General features: G+C 40.7%; 1 non-coding gene across 1 annotated transcript; it reads left to right on the plus strand.

Annotated features, from left to right (window-relative positions):
* The first annotated feature begins 15,814 nt into the window (after nt 1–15,814).
* Nucleotides 15,815–15,952, plus strand: LOC147792416 (small nucleolar RNA Z247). The gene has a single exon (XR_015421561.1). It is a non-coding gene; the product is annotated as a small nucleolar RNA Z247 (small nucleolar RNA).
* The last annotated feature ends 3,505 nt before the right edge of the window (nt 15,953–19,457 follow it).

The following is a 19,457-nucleotide window of genomic DNA, read 5'->3' on the forward strand; positions in this document are numbered from 1 at the left end:
TACGTGGAGCTTCCGCCTCATATAGCTCGTCTAGAAATGGAGGTAGACTTGGTCCAGACTTGTGCAGTTAAGGTTGTTGTACATGTTTGGTTATGGAGCCTCCTTTCTTATTTATAGCTTGGTCAACGGTTATATCCGGTAAAGCTATATTCGGTTAAGCTACATATGGTAAATAGCTATATATAGTAGATGGTTAAATCTGGTAAAGCTATATACAGTAAACTGAACCATATATATCCCCTCAGTTATAGCTTTGAAAATGTACTTTCTATTCTCTATATTCTCTCTTATACATACTCATCAATACAAATCCTTTAGCCAGAGTTCTCCTTGCATTTTCTTTCTCCTATTTCTTTGTGTTCATCTAAATCATGTGCGTTGTTGTGCGATCCTAACAACTGGTATCAGAGCTAGACGAAATTCACCACGATCTGTGAAAATGGAAAGTTCAAAGATTGGAATTGAGAAGTTCGATGGATCCGATTTCTGTTTCTGGAAGATGCAAATTGAAGATTATCTGTACCAGAAAGATCTTCACAAATCCCTGTTGGGGGTGAAGCCGGATAGCATGACCATGGAACAGTGGAAGCTCAAGGGTCGACAAGCCTTAGGGCTGATCCGGTTGACGCTATCCAGAAACGTGGCATTCAACATTATCAAGGAGAAGACAACATCAGATCTGTTGAAGGCGCTGTCAAATATGTATGAAAAAACCGTCGGCTATGAACAAGGTATATTTGATGCGGAGATTGTTCAATCTACAGATGTCTGAAGGTGGATCTATTGCTGATCATATTAATGAATTCAATATGATCGTAAGTCAACTGAGTTCGGTGGAAATTAATTTCGAAGATGAAATTAAAGCGTTGATTTTGAAGTCATATTTACCCGAGTCATGGGATACTATTGTTGCCGCAATCAGCAGTTCCCGAGGATCTGATAAACTGAAGTTTGATGAAATTCGAGATGTAGTTTTCAGCGAAAGTATTCGCAAACGGGAAACTGGAGATTCATCAGGCAACGCTCTCAGTGTTGATCGAAGGGGAAGAAGTAAATCAAAGAGCTCAAACAAGCATGGGCGATCAAAATCAAAGAACTAGGAAAAATCTCCAAACAAACCCAACGTAACGTATTGGAGCTGTAGAGGAAAATGACACTTTCGGACAGATTGTACAAAATTGAAGAAGAAGCAGAATCATAAATCTGAAGATGACGATGATTCTATATATACAACAGAAGATACTGAGGACGTTTTAATCCTTAGTGTGAACAGCCCAGTTGAATCCTGGATTTTGGATTCAGGTGCATCGTTCCATTCGTCTCCAAGTAAGGAATTGTTTTGAAATTTCAAATCAGGAAATTTCGAGAAGGTGTATCTTGCCGACAACAAAACTTTGGAGATTGAAGGGAAGGGAGATGTCTCCATACAAACTTCAGCGGGAAATCAGTGGACATTACAAGATGTCAAATACATTCCTGGTCTCAAGAAGAACTTGATCTCTATTGGTCAGTTGGATAGTAGAGGCTATGCAGTAAAGTTTGGAAAGAGTTCGTGGAAGATTGTAAAGAGTGCCATGGTTGTTGCACGTGGCACAAAATCTGAAACTCTATACACTACTGTAGAGTGTATAAACAAGACTGCTGCTGCAAAGAGTGCTTCCAATTCAAGTCTATGGCACAATAGACTTGGACATATGAGCGTCAAAGGAATGAAGATGCTGACTGCGAAAGAAGCTTTAGAAGACTTAAAATCTGTTGATATAGGTCTTTGTGAGAGCTGTGTTATGGGCAAACAGAAACGAGTTAGTTTCACAAAGGCTGCCAGAGAACCGAAGAAAGTGCAGTTGGAAATGGTCCATACAGACGTCTGGGGACCATCTCCAATTTCATCACTTGGTGGATCAAGGTACTACGTCACCTTCATCGATGACTTCAGTAGGAAGGTATGGGTTTATTTTCTGAAACACAAGTCAGATGTGTTTGCCACCTTCAAGAAGTGGAAAGCTGAAGTTGAGAATCAGACCGGCTTGAAGATCAAATGTCTGAGTACAACAAATCAGAGTTTAAAACATTTTGTGCAGCTGAGGGAATTAGATTACTAAGAACAATTCCCGGTAAGGCAAGACAAAATAGTATTGCAGAAAGGGTGAATAGAACATTGAATGAGCGAGCAAGAAGCATGAGGATTCATTCTGAACTACCAAAGACATTCTGAGCTGATGCTGTGAACACAGCAGCATATTTGATTAATAGAGGGCCGTCAATACCCTTGAAGTTCAAATTGCCCGAAGAAGTATGGACAGGAAAAAAACTCAAGTACTCTCACTTGAGAACTTTTGGCTGTATTGCGTATGTTCATGTTGATCTAGAGAAGAGAGATAAGCTTGATGCTAAGGCTGTGAAATGCTATTTCATAGGCTATGACTCTGACATGTTCGGGTACAGGTTTTGGGATGACAAGAATAGGAAAATCCTAAGACATTGCGATGTGATCTTTGATGAAAATGTCTTGTACAAGGACAAAGAGAAGATAAACTCTAACGCTACAAAGCAAGTGGAAGTTGAACTTGAGTGGCAAGAAAATTCACGCAGTGATGTTACAACAGAAGCTCCAGAAACTCCTGATCCTATTGCTGAAGAACCAGACGTGCAACAAGTTACACCTGAGCAGGTGTTGAGGAGATCATCCAGAACTATCAGAGCACTAGATAGATATTCACCCTCATTACACTATCTGTTGCTGACTGACGAAGGAGAACCAAAGTACTTTGATGAGACCCTACAAGTGGAAGATTCAACCAAGTGAGAGCAAGCCATGGATGATGAGATGAGCTCACTTGAAAAGAATAATATGTGGGTGCTGACTGAGTTACCTATAGGAAAGAGAGCTCTGTTGAACAAATGGGTGTTCAGAATCAAGGTTGAACCAGATGGCAGAAGGAGGTTTAAGGCTCGGTTACTAGTTAAAGGATATTCACAAAGAAAAGGCATTGATTATGCTGAGATCTTTTCTCCGGTTGTGAAATTAACTACTATCCGAATTCTGCTGAGTATTGTTGCATCGGAGCACCTTGAGCAAATGGATGTAAAAACGGCGTTTTTACATGGAAATCTAGATGAGGAGATCTATATGCAACAACCAGAAGAGTTTGCAGCTCCAGGCAAGGAGCACATGGTGTGCAAGCTCAATAAGAGCTTGTATGGACTGAAACAAGCACCGAGACAATGGTACAAGAAGTTTGACTCCTTCATGTGCAAGAGTGGTTTCCACAGGAGTGAAAAGGATCAGTGTTGTTACCTCAAGAAATACATTGATTCTTATGTGTTTCTACTCCTGTATGTAGATGATATACTAATTGTTGGATTAAGTATGAGGGAGATAAACCACCTGAAGGCAAGCTTGTCTTCAGTATTTGAGATGAAAGATTTTGGTGCAGCGAAGCAGATTCTTGGGATGAGGATTTCTAGAGATAGATCTGCTGGCACATTAAATCTATCCCAAGAGCAGTACATTGAGAATGTGTTGTCCAAGTTCAGGATGAATGATGCTAAACCCAGGACTACCCCTTGGCAAATCGTATTAAATTGTCAAAGGGGCAATCTCCCAAGACAGTTGAGGAACATGAGCACATGGCATCAGTTTCGTACGCTTCTACAGTTGGTTGTTTGATGTATGCTATGGTCTGCATTAGACCTCATATAACACATGCAGTGGGAGTTGTTAGCAAGTACATGGCAAATCCAAGGAAAGAACATTGGGAAGCTGTGAAGTGGCTTTTGAGATATCTCAGAGGTACATCCAATACTTCATTTTGTTATGGCAATGCCAAAGTAGTTCTGTAAGGTTTTGTGGATGCTGATCTTAGTGGAGATGTAGACTCTAGCAAGAGCACATCTAGATATATCTACACTATAGATGGAACAGCAGTGAGTTGGATGTCTAAGCTTCAGAAATGCGTCGCTCTTTCATCTACTGAAGCTGAGTACGTGGCAATAGCTGAAGCTGGAAAGGAGATGATATGGATGACAGACTATCTAGAAGAATTAGGCATGAAGCAGTGCAAGAAGATTCTTTATGCAGATAGTCAGAGTGCCATACAGCGGGTGAAAAACCCAGTCTATCATTCAAGAACAAAACACATTAGAAGGCGATACCATTTCACTCGCAGGTTAGTGAAAGAAAGTGATATGTGTTTGGAGAAGATAGAAGGTGCAAAGAATCCAGCAGACATGTTGACAAAATGTGTTGACGTTGGAAAATTGAGGTTATGCAAACCCTTAATTAGTATGGTGCAGTGATCGTTTGAGAATTGTTAGGTTATGGAGCCTGCTCTTTTATTTATAGCTTGGTCAACGGTTATGTCCGGTAAAGCTATATCCGGTAAAGCTATATTCGGTAAAGCTATATATGGTAAATAGCTATATATAGTAGATGGTTAAATCTGGTAAAGCTATATACAGTAAAATGAACCATATATATATCCCCTCAGTTATAGCTTAAAAAATGTACTTTATATTCTCTGTATTCTCTCTTATACATACTCATCAATACAAATCCTTTAGCCAGAGTTCTCCTTCCATTTTCTCTCTCCTATTTCTTTATGTTCATCTAGATCGTGTGCGTTGTTGTGCGATCCTAACAGTACACGAACGAAAGAAAAAAGGATGAAAAAAATGGTGTTTCCTCTAGCCTTTGACATCAAAAAGTTTGTAATAACGAAAGGGACAGAAGAGAATTTGCTCCTAGCTAGTGGAACAAGAAAGACATGGGAGTGGTCATTGCTTGGCCAGAGTTAAGAAAGACGGGCTACCTAGTGATTTATACCCTTCATTGCACACTTTCTATCTATACCTAGTGATTTATACTCCGCTTTCTTTTCATTCTGAAAGCGACTTTCTCGATACAAAAGAAAAAGGCTAGCCTACACATACATACATACGTACATACATTAGCTATCATTTGTTGTATCTTAGTGATGTTGCAAGGAAGGGTTTGACTGTACCGCTTTTCAAATGTAAACAAAGTGAGAATTAGATCATTCTTTTATTCCATTACCGGTTCATTCTTGCAGCGGATAATAGGAAACCACAAGCACTTTTGGAACATGTTTTGTCATGCTACAATCCACATTATTTTAAGCACTTTCTAAATCCAAACTTCTCTAACTTACACTCATTGTTTGTAAATAAGAGATTGTACTAAAACAAAATTTAAGAAGAAAGGCACCCTCTAGCATCAAGCTAATGTGACCTTACCACCAAAAATCCTAGGTCAAAAACTCTAATCTTGCCATTTTTTTGCCATTTTTCGATTTATGGTCAATATATTTTTAAAAAAAAATAATAATAAAATTTGATAATTTTGACATGATTTTAACCGTTATAAAATCCTAATTTCTCGTCTTAGACTCTTTATTGTATTAAAACAAAATTAAGAAGAGAAGACCCAATAGCATCGAGTTAATGGCCTGACAACCAAAAACCTTAGCGCAAAAACCAAAATCTGGGTATTCTAAAAAAAACTACCGGTCCATGTTTTTGAAAATTATAGTGAAAAAAGTTAAAATTTGATGATTTTGAAGCCTACCAACAATGAAAAACCCAAAAAAGTAGTTTCACCCATTTTGAGACATTTTCATCAAGCTACAGGGCAACATTTGCCAAAGGTTAGATGTTTCAATCAAATGTCTCAAAGCATAATTAAACTATACACTGTTATGATCATAAAGATAAAAGATGACGTACCTACGTAGACTATTGCCTAAATTTCTTTAAATACAAATGATCCCACCTGTAACATCAGATGGTAGTATCAAAGGAAAATTTTGTCAGTACAAACTACATGCATACGAAGTTCAAGTGTTGGTATAAACATGAAAATAAAAAGTGATTAGAGATCGCAAAAATAGAAAGTTTATGAGCTAGCACTATGAAAGTTCAAACACGATATAATTTAAATCATTTGTTAAAAAACTTAAAAATATAAAATACAGAGTAAAACAATGGTAAAATATGGTAAAACAAAATATAAATACATTTTATTTAGAAATCCAAAGTAGATACATTATGCTCGGTAACAAAACAACTTAAACTAAAAGACAAAGTAAAACAATGGTAAAGTATGGTAAAAAAATGATCGCATTTAAAACAAAATATAAATATATTTTATTTAGAAATCTAAAGTAGAGTTTGAATACATTATGCTCGGTAACAAAACAACTTGAACTATTTGAATAGTTGAAATACGGTGTGTCTCTATATGACACCTGCTCTATACCTGTTTCCATCCTTGATGAGCTCCTTGTCATCTGAAAAATATGAGAGAATAGGAATGAGTACAATGCTCTTAATCGTGTCTATGAAGGGTTCTAGGTGTCACGATCATATATTTTCAACTATGAAGCGTCATGATCTTGACACACTCATGACAAGCCTTGAAGGAAATCCAAGCCACATATACATTTTCTACCAATTTTTTTGTAGCTTCTTCGGATCTTAGGCGAGGTTTGCCTTTGCGAATAGAATATAACTTATATGAAATTCAAGCTTGTTTGTTCACACACGCCACCTGCACGTGCATGTTAAATCTTCTACAAGTTAACTCACTTGCCTCTACCCTAGGTGAAGTCATTCGACTCAACCTTGCTTCTACTTGGAGCCAAGGTCTCTCAATGCAATGTCGCAATGTCACAACTCAATTCTCATCTTGGTTCCCAATTAACATGGCCCACATGTTTTGACCCCATCCCAAGTCAAGGGGTTTCATCAGCCATCATAGCTCGTTCGGTCCAAGTCATCAAATATCATCGGGACATCCCAAATATCCATCCATCTAGGTCGTATCGAGACATTGGAACCTCCCGTATCCAATCTAGTTCATTTACAAAAAAAATTCTAGATAGCAGATGCATAATCTAACCTCCGACACTTTCTTTAAAAAACTCATTTCAAAGGAAGTCGTCTAAGACACTCATCTCACAACGCTCCCCCTCACTGTGACAAACGCATGTACCACAGCGTAGCTCACTTAGGCCACGGGGCCCAGAGATGATGGAGAGTTGACATCATGCCTTCCCCTAGGGTACATTTTGATGCATTTTTTGTATGGTAGGTATAGACATGATGTTGGGCGAACATACAGTGTCGTGGACTATCCATTCGGTGTCTGATTCACACCAAATTTGGTGAGTTTTTTTATATTTCATATGAACTAAGTTGACTCCAAATCTACATGCTCAAATTTCCTTTGAAACCCACACTTTCAAGATTAAGGCCAAGGCCCTACCCGACCCTTCCACAAACCAAACTTTCATATTGACATCACTATCTTTATGTTACTTATGTATCGGGTTAGCTTTCATGCACTTCTCTATTGTGTGTTAGATGATGCGTCATCCTCCTTGGTCTCACCATGGCACTCTTCTTGTATTAGCCCTTGCATGGCCAGTTGGATGCCACTATCATATCACCACCTTGTCTTGTATGCACGTGAGGGTCACAATCTATTCTCTTTAATGAATGATTGTGACATTGGGTACCACAATCTTTCTTGTCATATTTTTGTTCTTGTCCTGAGAATTTAGGCTCATTCAGTTCTTGAGTTCTAGTCATGGTCTAGCCCAAAGACCATAGTTTTGAGTACAAAGTTCTTATTTTTATCTAAGGACCTTAGTTCTAACGTTTTGGTTCCTTAAACATTAGAACTTGGATCTTGATCCTTGTCCTAGTTTTTATCCTTGGTTCTTAGTTCTTAGTTCTCAGTTCTTGTTCTTGATTCTTGTCTTCGTACTTAGTCCTTGGTTCTTGTACTTGATTCTAGTTTATTGAGTGGTACCTAACCGTCTTTATATCTTAGAGAACTTGGAAATTATAAAGTACTACTTTAGGGCATGGGTGTGTAGTAAACTTACTCGTCTTAATTCATGGCCTTAAGGTAGCAAATTGATTAATTTTAAAACCAAAAGCTACCCAAAGCTTATCACGAGGTTGATTACTTAAAAATCAAGAGTTTAATTAATTTAGTGTAATAACCTAATGACTTAAAAATAAAGAGTTATTTAATTTAGAGTACCAACCTCATTAATTAAAAATAAAGAGCTATCCTAAATCTTATCATGAGACAAAGAGCTATCCTAAATGTTATCATGATACAGCATCCTGATTACTTAAAAATCAAGGACGAACCTAGAGTTCATTTGACTTAGGATAACAACCTGATTACTTAAAAATCAAGGGTTATCCTATCATGGGGTAGCATCTTCATTACTTAAAAATCAAGGACGAAACCTAGATCTCATCTTAATTTAGGATAGTCTCCTAATTACTTAAAAATAAAGGGTTACCCTAAAACTTATCGTGAGTAACATTCTAATTACTTAAAAATCAAAGATGAACTTAGAGCTCATCTTGACTTAGGGTAGCCTCCTAATTATATAAATATCAAAAGTTATCCTAAGACTTATCAATAGGTAGCATCCTATCATCTTGATTTAGTGTAGCCTCCTGTCTACTTATAAATCAAGGACGATCCCTAAGTGTTACATGAAGCTTATAACACACTTTGATCATTCTTGATAACATTCAAGATTCTAAAGTGAGCATAACCCATATTAAACTTCCCCGCGCATTGGAACCATTTAGATGCATAAATCTTAGGGTTAACCCATTGGGGCATTTTAGTCATTCGTCTTAAGCCTTGACTTTATATAGGTCTTACTTAAGATCCCGAGTCATTTGGATGGTGTTTGGTCCTTGAAATATTTTTAAGGAACCTCAAGGGTATTTTTGGTTATTTACCACTACGAACTTGATTGAGTCCCAAAAGTGATCCAATGGTCTAAAACTTTAAATATTCTTTAGACATCATGAAATAAGGCTTCTTATAAAGTTTCATTATATTTGGAGGTCATTTGGATCGTGAACCAAAAGTAAGTTACCTTAGGAGAATTATGGTCATTTTGCATCGTTACTTGGTTTAGCTACTTATTCTTATCCAATGATCACCAAATTTCATATATAATCCTATCCTATCATATTGTGCAAAGAATTAAAGTTAGCAACAGAGTTCATTTAGCGAGTTATTTTAATGTTACTTAACTTAATTTGAGGTTTATAATGTATTTCAAGTGATTCCTATAAGTATTTCTTTAGAAAAGTCCAGAATAACTACTTAGCTTATCTTTGATGTTCGAGATCTTTGATCTTGAGCTTCTGGGATCCTAATTACTCCAAGTTTTCTTTGATAGATCCATGTATAACCATCATGAATTTCTTGAGAGCCAATCTGCAACTATTTTTCTTTCCTTCCCATAAAGGTGCGGATATATTTTGGAAGAAAAAAAAATTATATGTGGTCATCCAATTTCTTAAGCTCTTGGGTTAAGGCAAAAGTTGTGTAGAAAAGGGAGCTTCTTAGGTACCCTATAGAGACCTTCTTATGCCCCGATTTCTTCATGAAAAACTTCTTTTCTCATCCCCACGAAGTTAAAAGTCGAATGCATTTTCACGCTTTTGAACGAGGTCATTAATGGAGGTGGAATTAAGAAGATACGTTTGGGACACTTTCAGCTCTCAAATCCTTCACCAGACATGTTGGGGAGCTCATTTAGAACTTATAGGAATTGATTTAGGGAAAATGGTAAATCATAGTTCTCGAATTTAGAAGAAATCAATTGAAATAATAAGCGAAAACTAAAAGCTTATTTTTTTAGTTTTAGGAACTCTGATCACTATTCTTGTCCCAAAACGTTACCCATAATTCCTTATTTACAGACAAAATTTGCACTGTTGTTACTTGTTCTAAAATCCATCTTAATTTTAACTTGAAAATTTCAGAGTTCTCAAAAATATTTTCTCGAGTGAAAGTGTTGCCGACCTAAGTTTTGAATTTAGCTGTTAAAGATTTCTTATATATATTAAAATTTCAACTCAATCCAACGGTTAGATACAAGGGATTTGAGCCTTAAAGTTTTTTTTTTTTTTTTATAAAAACATTCTTTGTTGGTACAAAAAAGTGAACGGGGTATGTTAGCCCCCAACGAATTTGTATGCCAAGCTTTTCCTTAAGCTTCTTTAATGGTGGATCGAATTTGGCATATATGTTAGAGACATTTTCCGTCCTTGGTTTCTTCATAGCTAGTGAACCATCCTTTTTAGAAAGAGTAGAAATAAGTTAGAAAGAAATAGGTGAAATACAGCTCTTGAATTTAGAAGAAAATCGAGAAAGAGATCTCAAACACTAAATGTTGATATCTTTTGATGGGAGGCTCAATAATGCCGATATCTTCATAATTTATAAAGGAAGCTTAAACAAACGTTGAGACCTCCAGAATTATCGTAAATTTGAGATAGATTTTTTTGGATCTTTCCTTAAAAAGTTCTCTTACAAAAGCTTTACAACATCCATTATGAATTCAAGCCATTGGATTTGATTTGGTGTGTCTTCTAAAGGCTGTCCAACTTTGGGGAAGATACAATGGTTGGACAGATATATATATATATATATTCCTAAGCAGTGACATTTTCGTAATTATCTCAAACTTTAAAGGTATTTATGTCATGTTTTAACTTGGATTCCTTAAACTCAAGTTTAGGTTTTTTTTTTTTTTTTTCTAATCTCTTATAAACCTCTGTGTGGCATAAGATGTTTGGGTATTACAAATAGTGACATGACACTCATGAAAGACCCATCCAAATCTTAATCCTGTTAAATCTATAATAGGTCATATCTATCCATAGTAAGATAATTTACTGATTTTTTGTTTGTTCTCATGGATGAGGAGAATTTATTGATTTACTAGTTTGTTACCATGGATCAAGGCCCACCATGTAATCCTCATTGTACACATCTATGAATACATGAGGTCGTGACCTATATAGGTCACATTGTCATTCAACCTAACACGGAGCCAAGGTTTATTCATTAAAAATGTATATCATATCTTCTTCCTCCTCCCCATCCACCATCTTCAACACAATCTCATCTACCATGGCGTCGACCTTTTGCCCAATCCCTCTCCACCACGCTGTCACAATCTATTTCACCAAAAATAACTTCATCATATGGCGCGCCCAGCTCCTCCCCTACCTACGGAGTACAAAGCTTATCGGCTCCCTCGATGGCACCATTGCCGCACCTGACAAGTTGGTCCCTTCCTCAACCGCTACTAGTGCTGACCTAGTCTCTAATCCGGCCTATGATCGGTGATATGATCAAGCTTATCGGCTACCTCGATGGCACCATTGCCGCACCTGACAAGTTGGTCCCTTTCTCAACCGCTACTAGTGTTGACCTAGTCTCTAATTCGGCCTATGATCGGTGATATGATCAGGATCAATAGGTATTTAGCGATTAGATAAAAGCTATGGTTTTATTCACACGTTTTCTTAAATTTCCTTAGTTATTTTTTATTTTGAATATCTGAATTAACGCTCCCGTGAATGGAATAGCATTGCTGGCCATTTTGGCAACTTTGGGCACAAGATTTGTGCCACTACTTCTAAATTAGATAGGTTTGTTATTTAAATATTTGAAACTGAATCAAATAATAATAGTATTCAAAAAATATTTCTCTCTCCCTTCCTTTTTCCACTTCCTTTGGCCCGTTTTTACTCCATCGACGTTTGGACTCAATTGCAAAAAGTCAACAAGTGGTATCTGGTTTAATCCACCGGTGGTATATCATTGCGGAGGATCCAACTTTATCAACAGTCAAATTGAATAGATCAAGTGGTTAGAGCGTCTACCGAACAACACAACGGTCTCAGGTTCAAGTAGAAGAAATTGTAAAGCGCGAAAATACACATGGAAGGGTCCATCCCCCTGCCTCTATGCACAGTACCCGATGTTGACGAGGTCTAACCACAATGAGTGGGCCTTGTTGATGTGCATCGGCCCTGATTAGTACGTAAGGTATGGGGGGCACCACTCCTCCAGTGAGCGTCGAACCCGATGAAGAGCTCCAACTGGGCGTAGCAAGGGACGAGCAGCATGAGCACCAGGACGGTGAAATTAAGCGACGGCTGAAGGGCGCGACACCATCCTGTTCATCGGCAAGGGAGGTGAGCATCGAAAGCTGACCGACGTCTACTGCACATCCTGAGGCTCAAAGCTAACCTTGTGAGCTTGGGTTAATTCGAGCAGACCAGCTGCTTCATTTTTATCGAGTGCGGGCTACTCAAAATCTGTGACGACTACGCACGACAAACCGTCTTTACAGCCTGGAGTTGGAGATAGAGCAACCGGTCAGCCTCTCGGCCAAGACCGAAGAAGTATCTTAGAGGTGGCACACAAGGTATGGGCACCTGAATTTTCCTGCTCTACAAAAATTACACAAGGAAGAGATGGTGCACGGTTTGACGGCAATTGAAGCGTGAATAAGCTGTACGACAGGTGTCTCATCAGCAAGCAGAGGCGCACCCCCTTTCCGTCTTCGGCATCCTACCGCACCGGTGAGCCATTAGTGCTCGTGCACGGTGACATCTACGGGCCCATCAAGCCAGCGACCCGACAATTGAAGGCGTGAATAAGCTATGTGACAGGCATCTCATCGGCAAGCAAAGGCGCACCCCCTTTCCATCTCAGGCATCCAACCGCGCCGGTGAGCCATTAGAGCTCGTGCACGGCGACATCTATGGGCCCATCAAGCCGGCAACCCAACAATTGAAGGCATGAATAAGCTATGCGACGGGTGTCTCATCGGCAAGCAGAGGCGCACCCCCTTTCCGTCTCAGGCATCCTACCGCGTCGGTGAGCCATTAAAGCTCATGCATGGCGACATCTACGGGCCCATCAAGCCAGCGACCCCAGGTGGTAGAGGCGATTAAGCGCATGCAAGCGTGAGCGGAGGCCGAATGCGGGAAAGAAGATGCGAGTACTGCGCACGGACTGAGGTAGAGAATTCACCTCAGCGAGCTTCATTAAGCACTGTGACGAGCTCGGCATGCTGTCACAACTAACGGCGCTCTACTCTCCCGAGAAAAACGGGGTGGGTGGTGGAACGCTAAAATTAAACCATCGTCGGGACAACAAGGTCATTGTTGATGACCGACCGAGATGCTTGGGAGGTTCTGGGGAGAGGCGATAATGACGGTAGTCTACCTCCTTAATCGTTCACTAACGCGAAGCCTCAACGGGAAGACGCCACACGAGGCCTGATACAATAAAAAAACTAGCAGTACATCATCTCCGAGTGTTCGGCTGCGTCGCATACATGAAAGTAGCGCGTCCACACCTCGCCAAGCTTGATCTCAGGGGGCTGAAGGTCATCTTCATCGGCTACGAACCTGGGAGCAAGGCGTACAGACTCTATGATCCTGCGGGGGGCGAGCTCACGTGTCTCGCGACGTCATCTTTGACGAAAGCACCTTGTGGTAGTGGAACGACGTGATCGAGGCAGACCACAACCCAAATCAATTCACTGTGGAGTACCTCGTCACCGAGCCAAAAGAAGGAGGAGCACAGCATCAGGAACCATCACCACCGCCAGCAGCTGCACCCCCTAAATCAGTGGAGTTTGCAACACCACAGACTGCGGATTCGACGCTGGATGCCGATCATGATGATGATCTGGTGGCAAGGTACCGGAGGATGGACGACCTAGTGGGAGGAGGTGAACCACCTGGACTGGCGGCGCGCGAACTCGAACAAGAGGTGGCCAAACTACATGCCATCAGCGGTCAGATGAATCAAACACCTTCGCCGAAGTAGAAAGGAACCCGTGCTGGCTGAAGGCAATGTAGGAGGAGATGACATCCATCACCGAGAACCAGATGTGGAGTCTTAAGGATATGCCGTCGAGACACCAAGCCATAGGGCTCAAATGGGTCTTCAAACTGAAGTGTAACGAAAAGGGAGAAGTTGTGAAACACAAGGCCCGTCTGGTGGCGAAGGGCTACATCCAGAAGCAAGGAGTGGATTTCGAGGAGGTATTCGCGCCGGTGGCAAGGTTGTGGAATCTGTCCACCTATGCTGGCAATCACGGCACATCATTTCTAGGAAGTCCACCACATGGACGTGAAATTCGCGTTCCTGAACGGAGAGTTGAAGGAGACCGTCTATGTTCGACAACCACCAGGCTTCCTAGACAACAACAACCCTGACAAGGTATTGCGCCTGCAGTACCCTACTGTAGGGTACTGTAGGCAAGCACCACAAGCCTGGAACGCGAAGCTCGACAGTACCCTACTGTCGCTGAAGTTCAAGTGTTGTGTCTTTAAGCATGGCATGTACACGCACGGCCACGACGAGCAGCGACTGATTGTGGGAGTGTATGTCGACGACCTCATAATCACTAGAGGCGACATAGAAGTCCTCGAAAGATTCAAGAGGGAGATGTCAAAGAACTTCAAGATGAGCGATCTCGGTGTACTCAGCTACTACCTCGGCATCGAAGTGCAACAGAGTACTACCGACATCACCATCTGCCAAAGTACGTATGCAAAGAAGATGCTGGACACAACTAAGCTTGCGGACAGTAACCCTACAAGGACACCAATGGAGGCCCGGCTCCAGCTAAGACAGGCACTTCGACGACAGTCAACACCAAGAATTACCGCAGCATTGTCGGGAGCCTGCGCTATCTGGTAAACACACGCCCTAACCTTGCTTACTCAGTTGGATATGTGAGTAGATTCATGGAAGCACTTAGGGAGAAGCATCTTGTGGCTGTCAAGCACATCCTGCACTATGTGGCTGGAACTAGAGGCTGGGGTGTGAGATACTACGCAGGGAGAGAAAAGGAGAAGCTTGAGCTGGTCGGCTACAGTGATAGTGACATGGTCAGTGACGTTGATGATCGTAAGAGCACCAGCGGGATGACTCACTTCCTCTCAGGCAGCGCGATCTCCTAGCAATCAACAAAACAAAAGGTAATTGCTTTGTCTTCCTGCGAAGCAGAATACATTGTCGCTTCGACGGCGGCAACACAGGGGGTCTGGCTTGCGCGACTGATGGAAGAACTCATCGGAAGAGAAAGCGATCCACCAATGCTATACGTGCACAACAAAGCTATGATCTCCCTGATAAAAAATCCAGTTTTGTATGACTGGAGCAAGCACATAGAAATCAGATTCCACTACATCCGAGAATGTGCAGATCGAGGGCTCATCAAGATTGATTTCATCCGAACAGAGGAACAGCTTGGAGACATTTTCACCAAGTCCCTGGCGCGGGTAAAATTTGAAGAACTACACTCAAAGATCTGAGTTCAAACAATAAGGTAGATATACCACAGCTTTTAGGAGGAGATTGTTAGATAAAAGCTATGATTTTATTCACGCGTTTCTTTATATTTCCTTAGTTGTTTTTTACTTTTGAATATATGAATTAACGCTCCCCGTTTAATGGAATAGCGTATTTTTTGCTGGCCATTTTGGCCAACTTTGGGCACAAGGTTTGTGCCACTACTGCTAAATTTAGGATAGGTTTGTCATTTAAATATGTGAAACTAATCAAATAACAACCATCGGGTCTTCAGCAAATATTTCTCTCTCCCTTTCTTTTTCCGTTTTTTTTTTTTTTTTTTTTGAAGAAGTTTTCCTTCGGCCGATTTTTACTCCGTCGACGTTTTCCTCTCAATTGCCAGAAGTCAACATTAGTGGTCTTCTGTCCTCCATGTCTGAGGAGATTCTTCACGATGTGGCTTATCTCCAAGGAGGCGTGGGATACCCTGCAACGGATGTTTCATCGTCAACACATACTCGCACTGTTCAGATTCGTGTTGAGCTCTCTATGTCCAAGAAACGTGATTTATCTGCTGCAAATTATTTTTGCAAGATCAAAGGGCTGGTCACCAAGCAGGTCGTCGCTGACTCTGCCTTGCAGGATGATGACGTGATCGCCTATCTCCTCGCTAGTCTTGGCCTTGACTATGATCCCTTCGTCACCTCAATGACTACCAAGAGTGAAGCCATCACGCTTGATGATGTGTTTGCACATCTAATGGTATTTAAAGCTCGCCAACTACAACATCTGGCTGAACTTCAGTTAAATCCTGGATCTTCGGCCAATTATGTTGGTCGTGGTGGACAGCAGAAGAATCATGGGCGTAGGGATCGTGGTCGTGGCCATTCTCAAGGTGGCGCGCCCTCTCGTCCTCCTGGTGATCGTCATGACCCTTCTTCTCGTCCTTCCTGCCAGATCTGAGGCAAAGTGAGGCATACTGCTGTTCGCTACTGGCATAGAATGGATGAGTCCTATCAAGATGAACCTCCTTCTACAACAGTGGAATCTACTTCCTCTTATAAGATTAATCCAAATTGGTACAGCGACACAAGCGCCACTAATCATATCACTAGTGACCTGGATCGTTTCGTTGTGCGTGAACGCTATCATGGAGGTAAACAAGTTCAAGTCGGCAATGGAGCAGGTTTGCGTATTTTGTATACTGGTCATTTTCAATTAATACTGTTGCTCGCTCTTGCATTGCATATTATTTTGCATGTGCCTGAAATTTCAAACATCTTCTTTCCGTTCATAAATTTTCTCGTGATAATGACATATTCTTTGAATACCATCCTTGGCATTTTTCTATTAAGGATCGACGGTCGAGGAAAAGTCTTCTAGATGGGAGGTGTGAGTTTGGTCTCTATCCTATTAAGCCATCTGATGTCGATGATCTCAAGCACGCCTTAGTAAGCAGATCTACTACACACGCCCAATGGCATGCACGTCTTGGACATCCTTCGTCTCAAGTAGTAAAGTCAATGTTGTATCTCAATAATATTTCGTGTGCTAGTGAGTCACCTTTCCTAGTGTGTAATGCGTGTCGCAAAAAGTCATTAGTTACCATACACTAGTTCTTTTCATATGTCTTCGTCACCTTTGGAACTGATTTTTTTGGATGTTTGGGGTCCTTCACCTCCATCTGTTGGGGGCTTTAAATATTATATCAGCTTCATTGATAATTTCAGTAAATTTCCGTGGATCTATTTGATGCATGATCGTACAAAAGCTCTTTGTATACTTTTGCAATTCCAAGCTCATGTTGCGCGCCTCCTGAATACTAAAATCAAGTGTGTCCAGTCTTTCGTTCTCTTGGAATTGCTCATCAGGTTTTGTGCCCTCACACAAATCAACAAAATGGGTCTGCTGAACGCAAGCACCGTCATATTGTTGAAATTAGCCTAACCCTTCTAACTCATGTTGATGTACCTATTAAATTTTGGGATGACACGTTCTTTACAGCTACATATCTCATCAATCGTCTTCCTACTTGTGTCATCGATAACAAATGCCTCTTAAAACGTCTTTTTCACACCCCCACCAAATTATTCCTTACTAAAAGTTTTTGGGTGTGCTTGTTGGCCTCATCTTCGCCCTTATAACAAACAAAAGTTCTCTTTTCGATCCAAGGAATGTGTCTTTCTAGACTACATTTCTTTAGGTATAAGTGTCTTGACACCGATTCTGGTTGTGTCTATATTTCTAGAGACGTCATATTTGATGAGAATGTTTTTCTGTTCAAGAGAGCGCCACCCAGTTTTTCCCCAACCTTGCAGCTGACGCACAATGTCCCTGATTTGTACACCTTGCATTTGGGTAACAACAGTACTAATTTGGAGAATGATCATATGCATATATCTATGCCTACTAACTCTTTGGATGCTGAAAATCAGGTGCCCACATCAGCTTTGGGATTGTCGTCGCAATCCTCCGTGTCACTACCGCATGAATCGGTATCAGTTGTTCTGTCAATGATTGGGGCCTCGGATCCTCCACCAGCAGATGATATTGTGCAATGCCCGATTAGATCCTCGACCGCTGGTCGACCGACTGCAGTAGCATCGGTTGCTCCCCTCGCAACGGCTAGTACAGTTGTCCCCTCAATTGTGGATCCTGCACCTACTACTCATCCGTATGGTACTAAATTGAATCACAATATCAAGCAACTCAAGGTGCATACATATGAAACAATAACATATTCTATGGTTCGGTCTTCTGCCTCTGAACCTACTTCACATATTACTGCTATGGAGCATCCCCTTTGGCGTCAGGCAATGAATGATGAATTCCAAGCACTTCTAAAAACTAAGACATGACACTTGGTTCCTCCTCGTGCTGGTCTTAACGTTATTGGTTGCAAATGGATTTTCAAACTCAAGCAAAAGCCAGATGGCTCTATTAATCGCTACAAAACATGCCTGGTTGCTAAAGGGTTTAAACAGCAGTATGGTGCTCATTATGATGATACCTTCAATCGAGTTGTTAAGCCCACTACCATTCGGCTCTTATTATCTCTTGCTATTTCACGTGGTTGGGCTATTTGGCAGATTGATATTCAAAATGTTTTTCTTCATAGTTTTCTTAATGAAGATGTTTATATGAAGCACCCCCAGATTTATGGAGTATCAACATCCTGGTTATCTCTACAAGCTGGATCTTGTTATTTCTTGTGGTTGGGCTATTCGGCAAATTGATATTCAAAATGCTTTTCTTCATGGTTTTCTTAATTAAAATATTTATATGAAGCAGCCCCCTGAATTTGTGGATTCTCAACATCCAGGTTATCCTACAAGTTGGATAAGTCACTGTATGGCCTCAAACAAGCTCCGCGTGCCTAGTTTTCTCGCCTTAACTCCAAACTATTACAGCTAGGTTTTACACCTTCAAAGGCTGATGTCTCTCTTCATTTTTAACCATATGGGCATTCAGATATATATCCTCATCTATGTTGATGACATTATTATATTAGCTCATCTTCTACAGCTACTGAGAAACTTCTTACACAGCTTTGGGAATGTTTTGTCGTCAAGGATCTTGGCACTTTGAGTTATTTTCTTGGGATTGAGGTTTGTCATACTTCCAATGGACTTGTTCTAACACAACATAAATACATTCAAAATTTATTGTCCAGAACTAATATGCTCACCTCCAAAGGTGTGCCCACACCTATGCTTCCTAGTGAGAAGTTGTTATTGGATGGTGGTGAAAAGCTCTCGCCTGTGGATACTACTCGCTATTAGAGTGTCGTTTTTGTCTCTGCCACGTCCTGATATATTCTTCTATGTCAACAAAGTGTGCCAGTTCATGTCCTCCCCGACTTCTGTACATTGGGTGGCAGTCAAACGAATTCTCCGTTATCTACATGACACTATTGATATGGGCTCGTGTCTTACAAAGTCCAACACTGATTTGCTTAGTGCGAGTGCTAATTGGGTTGAGAATCCTAATGACCATCGAAGCACTGGAGGCTATGCAATCTTCTTTGATGGCAATCTTATCTCCTGAAGTTCAAGGAAACAATCGATAGTTTCTCGTTCTAGAAAGGAGGACGAATACAAGGCAGTTGCTGATGCCACTGCCGAATTAATCTGGATCCAAGACATCTTGCGTGAGCTCGGGATCTCGCAAGCACGAACGCCTAGCCTGTGGTGTGACAACATTGGTGCCACCTATTTGTCCGCCAATCCAATCTTTCATCAACGGATGAAGCATGTTGAGGTTGATTATCACTTCA

The sequence above is a fragment of the Cucurbita pepo genome, chromosome 6, assembly GCF_057944985.1.
Source record: "Cucurbita pepo subsp. pepo isolate OVF chromosome 6, ASM5794498v1, whole genome shotgun sequence".
Taxonomy (NCBI): Eukaryota; Viridiplantae; Streptophyta; class Magnoliopsida; order Cucurbitales; family Cucurbitaceae; genus Cucurbita; species Cucurbita pepo.